Genomic DNA, 6000 nt, shown 5'->3' on the forward strand with positions numbered 1-6000 from the left:
TATCCACCTTTTTGTTTTATGTCCTTTTATTTAAAATATTCTTTGAGACTTCTTCTTCTGGTTCAAATTTCAATAAATGTAATTTGTATAATCACTCTTTTGTCTTTATTCTACATAAAAATGTTAGAGATTCCATTCAAATCTGTTGATTATTCAGATCTTCCTCAGGAATAGTATGTCGAATTTTTAATGCTAAATGTATATCATTTTCTCACAGGATATAGAATGAGACAACACAGTTTTTATCCATTGTGTATGAATGCTTCAGCTCTTCAGACCAACATAGTAAGATGTGAGCATGTTCCTAATTGTGTTGGTATGCAACCTAGGTCTGGTCTGTTTAATAAAGCAAATCTGCCACTTTTATATTGTAGAATTTGTTAAATTAAAGCAGTCTTTAATTGTTTGTCCTAAACATAGCAATATATGCTTTTGAAATGTAACATGTCTTTGAAAAAATAACAGTATACAGTTTATATTGTGTATCACCATAGCTTGAAAATACATAAATGTGTTATAAAATAAATAAATAGACAGACACTTTATCAATCCCAAATTGGGAAATTATTTTTACAGCAGCAGTGTGTTCAGGTATTAAAATATTTAAAGTTGGAATAAAGTATAAACTACACAACACAAGTATAATGCACAGCAATCCATAAGATAAGTCCGATATGTTCATGAAAACTCCCCAGGAGACACCAACACTAACGTGGCCGAGTGGACTCCGGAGTTTGCTACATGAGTTGCACTGTATGATCTGTGGTGTAGTGGGTTGTCACTCAAAAACTGAGTAGCCAATGGGGACACACCCCTGAAAGTCCCGCCCACCTGGGATGTTTGTGTCAAAATCGAAAAAGGAGCGCAAATGAGAAAGCTGCAGCGAGAGCAAAAGTCTGATCATTGAGAAAGAAGAAATAAGAACTGAAAAGAAAAAAAGAAAAAAGACTTATATTTTACATGATTACACAAATGATTTGTTTGCAACTTATAGTTTTATTTTTGAAATTAAATTTATTTTGCTTGACTCAGTTTTTTTTTCTCTTAAACTCTTAGTTTTGCTTGATTCTGAGAAAGTGTTGCTTTATCTTTATGATACAAAACTAATCCCATACACGCTCCACTGCCTTCTCCTGGAAGTAACCGGGTGGTGTTGGTGTTTATGCAAGGCCGGCTGACTCATGCAGTGTGAACGGTGAGGCTGTATCCACCTCGCAGTACAGAGCTTTTTTATCACGCTGCAGCAGCTCTGACTCAGCAATAAAGTCTTAACTCTCTGTGGACCCCAGCGGCTGCACTGACCCCCGGGAGACACCGCTTTTTATTTTATTTTAGGCTTTTTGCTCAAAGCTGAACCAGGCAACGTGTTCAGCCTTCTGAGGAATTCCTAAGCAATATTTTTGGTGACTGTGGCCCAGGGGGTTATTAAGCATCTACCAGTCATAGGGTCAGCGGTTTGACCCCTGCTGTATCAACTGGGTCAATATGTCAACTTGTTTTTTGGGGAGATACTTAACCCCAAGTTGATTTAAAAAATGTAAATATCTGTCTCTCTGGATAAAACATGTAATACTGCAGAAAATAATCATTTATTTAACTTATAAAATTAGCCTCTTTCCAATAATATGTACATTTATAAACAAATTGGTATCTGGCTGTCACAGTTGAACTAACTTTTAAGTTCAATCGTCTGCAACTAGCACACGTAAACCCACATGTGAGCATGTTGTTTTGATAAACAGTGAAGATGTCACAATGTGAGCGGTTTTATCTGTGTGTTGCTCTGTGTATTGATGATCAGAGCCAGAGGCCTGTACTACGAAGCCGGATTTTCGCTTCAGGGAAAACTCTGGGTTTCCGGTCCTACGACATTAGTTCTCTTCTTACCGGGCTAGATCTCCATGGTAACTTATGCTGAACGGCTAACCTGCTCCGGTTTGGTTCCAGGATAAGAGATCAACTCAGTGAAAGCATTGCCTGCTGACCAATCAGAGCTCAGTGTGTGGAGTTTAAAGCGATCAAGTCATATTACAGGATAAAGGAAATACAGAAAAACTGCCGTTGCAGGAAAGACGGCCGGCAAAAATCAACTGACTGTGAACGTGAAAATTAATAGAATATCACCTCCCATGTTCAGAGCAATCTGACTATTATAACATTAGCGTTAAGAAAGCTTACTTAAATATCTGCCACAACTTAACATAAGTAACCGGATCTAAAGGCCCCTACACACCAGGCCGATATCGGCCGTCTTGCGTTGTTGGGCGAAAACGGGTTCCTTGTCGCCCAAAGTCAATTTGGTGTGTCCCGAACCCTCGGCCGTGACACGCCTTATTTGGCCTTTCACGGTCGACACCTGGCCGATTCAACATGTTGAATCGGCCAGGTGTCGGACACAAGCTATCGGGCCAAGAAACCACTCTGATCAGCTGTTCAGCTAGCAAATGAGAAGCGAAACGGAAGTGAGGGACGTAAACAAACGATTTAAGGCACAAGACAGCAGCTAAACACCAGCAGGTGATACTTAAAGACATCAAACATAGCCCTTAAATGTCCTCTCTTACCTCCCACACATAGCAGGGACATCTCTGATATCGGCGGGAGCGTCCCCGGCTGTCCTCTGCTGAGAGCTCCGTGATTTGTTTGGTCAAGTCCGGTTTTTCATCTCATCGTAAATTTAGCAAGAAGTGGCCATTACTACATTGCTGACTCAATAAACTACACACCCGCCAGAACACTGCGATCATCAGATGCAGGTCTATTAACTGTGATTTTATAGTATGTCTGCACTTTATGTGCTCATTTCATCATTCATGTATTTTTATATTCTAAAACATGTTTTCGATGGACGAGAGTGAAAATGGAACGCACATGCTATTTGTTTGTTTATATCAGTCTGTTCTTCTTCTCTGTCTTCCGGTTGTTGCCTATTTTGAATGACGAATACACACTACCGCCGCCTGCTGGTAAGGAGAGTTATTGCCACTCACGCATGCGCAGTTCGTACGTGCTCGGCTGAAGTCTTTGCGGTGATTTCCAGTGCGACACACGGCCAATACGCAGGAGAACTCGTCGATGGAACTGTCGGTGTCGGGTGTCGGCGAGTTCTCTGGTGACTGCCTGGTGTGTCAGGGCCTTAAGTAACATTACGTACAGTCTGCGGCACTGTGAGTGCAGACGTCGATGTGTTCCATTATCATTCATATCACATCATATCACATCATATCACATCATAATGTATCATATATTTCCTTATCTGAGTCAGCTTCTTGAGCCGTATCTGGCCGTGCAACACTTACAGTGTCACATATTGTATGCAGAAGTGTTATCTTAAGCAGCACATTCCAAAGCACAGAAAGCTTCCGTAGCAGGAGCAGCGGGAGCCATGGGTGCTCTATACCGGCGCCTTTCTCTCCTTATCACCGTGGTGCTGCGTTCTCCCCTTTGAGGAAGAGCCAGAGGCAGCATACGGCTGAGCTGCGATTTTTCCTCATCCAAGCGTTTGAAACGCTGCGTGACCGATGAGATCGATCCAAAGAGCCCTTCCGTAGACACGGGGGCTCCTAAGAGATCATCACGGTCCTTCTCGGAGAGAGCCGTGAGTGCCAGCCAGACGTGGCGTGATCCCACTGTGGCCAGGGACATTACACGGCCAGCTGCGGCGGCCACACCATGGATCAGATTATTCATCTGACCGATGCTGCGGTCCAAATAATCACTCCGATCCTGCGATAGAGAGGTGGGGGCGTCTTGCGGAGGAGCAATCAGCGAGACGCCCAGCACACCTAGATTATTGGCAGCTGCAGCCATCTGTGCTCCAAGCCGGAATATCTTATCGAAGTATTCCAGCGTCTCCCTGTCACTGTAAGGAATGCGTGGAAGGGTAGGACCCAAATGCAGACTATCAGAAAAGGTAAACGGTCTCGAAACAAAAACGAGCTTTATTCTCAAAGCTTAACAATAGCATGGCATGAAACACATAGGTTCTACAGAAAACTGACCGTGACCAACATGGTGGGAGACAGGAGAAACAAACACAGGAAGAAGGAACAGAGAAGACACAAGGAGGAAAACATTTCAAAACAAAACAGGAACCAGAGACAGAAAAAGACAAGACAAAACACAACACAGACAGATCGTGACATAACCCCCCCCTCAAGGGACGGATCCCAGACGTCCCAAAAAACATAGTCTAACACTTCCAAAAGGGTGGGTGGAGGGGGTCCGGAGGACGGGCCCGAAAGGGGTCCCGGGCGGACGGCCCGGGGGCAAGGCAGAGTCCAAAAAGGGGCGACGGCCACAGCGGGCGAACTCAGGGGGCCGGGCATGAGAGCAAAGGCAGCGGCTCTCAGGGGACCGGGCTCGAGGGCGAAGGCAGCGGCTGGAAGAATCAGGAGGCCGAGCCCGAGGGCGAAGACCGCGGCTGGAGAACTCAGGAGGCCGGGCTCGAGGGCGAAGACTGCGGCACTCAGGGGGCCGGGCTCGAGGGCGAACAAGAAGGCGGCGACGAGACAGCTCCGGAGGACGGGCAGGAAGGCGCCGACGGGACAACTCCGGAGGACGGGCAGGAAGGCGCCGACGGGACAGCTCCGGAGGACGGGCAGGAAGGCGCCGACGGGACAGCTCCGGAGGCCGGGCAGGAAGGCGCCGACGGGACAGCTCCGGAGGCCGGGCAGGAAGGCGCCGACGGGACAGCTCCGGAGGACGAGCAGGAACCAGTATCGGCCGGACAGGAACCGGAGCCGACGGGACAGGCGTAGACGGGGTCCTGAACATGACATGGGCTGGTGTCGACTGGACCCCCAACGGAACAGGACACAGAGTTGGCAGGACCCCCGGTGGAACAGGTGTCGGCGGGACCTCCAACAGGACAGGATCTGGTGTTGGCAGGAAACCCGGCGGAGCAGTAGTCGGCGGGACCCCCAACAGGACAGGATCTGGTGTTGGCAGGAAACCCGGCGGAGCAGTAGTCGGCGGGACCCCCAACGGGACAGGACATGGGGTCGGCAGGACCCCCAACGACACTGGACATGGAGTTGGCAGGACCCTCAGCGGAACCCCCAACGGCACAGGACATAGGGTTGGCAAGACCCCTGGCAGGAGAGTAGTCGGCGGGACCCCCAATGGGACAGGACATGGAGTTGGCAAGACCCCCGGCAGGAGAGTAGTCGGCGGGACCTCCAACATCACAGGACATAGGGTTGGCAGGACCCCCGGCAGAAGAGTAGTCGGCGGGACCCCCAACATCACAGGACATAGGGTTGGCAGGACCCCCGGCAGAAGAGTAGTCGGCGGGACCTCCAACGGTACAGGACATGGGGTAGGCGTCGGCCGTAGAGCCAACAGGACACGGGGTGCTGGAGTCGGCCGGACCACCGACAGAACACGAGGGGCTGGAGTGGGCCGAACCACTGACAAAACACGGGGGGCCGGAGTCGGCCGGACCACCGACAGGACACGAGGTGCTGGAGTCGGCCGGACCACCGACAGGACACGAGGTGCTGGAGTCGGCCGGACCACCGACAGGAGACGGGGTGCTGGAGTCGGCCGGACCACCGACAGGACACGAGGGGCTGGAGTGGACCGAACCACTGACAAAACACGGGGGGCTGGCGTCGGCCGTAGAGCCAACAGGACACGAGGTGCTGGAGTCGGCCGGACCCCCGACAGGACACGAGGTGCTGGAGTCGGCCGGACCACCGACAGGAGACGGGGTGCTGGAGTCGGCCGGACCACCGACAGGACACGAGGTGCTGGAGTCGGCCGGACCACCGACAGGACACGAGGTGCTGGAGTCGGCCGGACCACCGACAGGACACGGGGGGCTGGCGTCGGCCGGGGAGCCAGTACTGGAGCCGAAACCATGGCTGCTGGGGCCAGAACTGGGGCCGGAACCATGGCTGCTGGGGCCAGAACTGGGGCCGGAACCCTGACTGTGTGGGCCGGTACTGGAGCAGGCACCCTGGCTGCTGGGCATGGAACAGAAGCCTGGAACCTGAC

This window comes from Trematomus bernacchii, unplaced genomic scaffold (assembly GCF_902827165.1).
Source record: "Trematomus bernacchii unplaced genomic scaffold, fTreBer1.1, whole genome shotgun sequence".
Taxonomy (NCBI): Eukaryota; Metazoa; Chordata; class Actinopteri; order Perciformes; family Nototheniidae; genus Trematomus; species Trematomus bernacchii.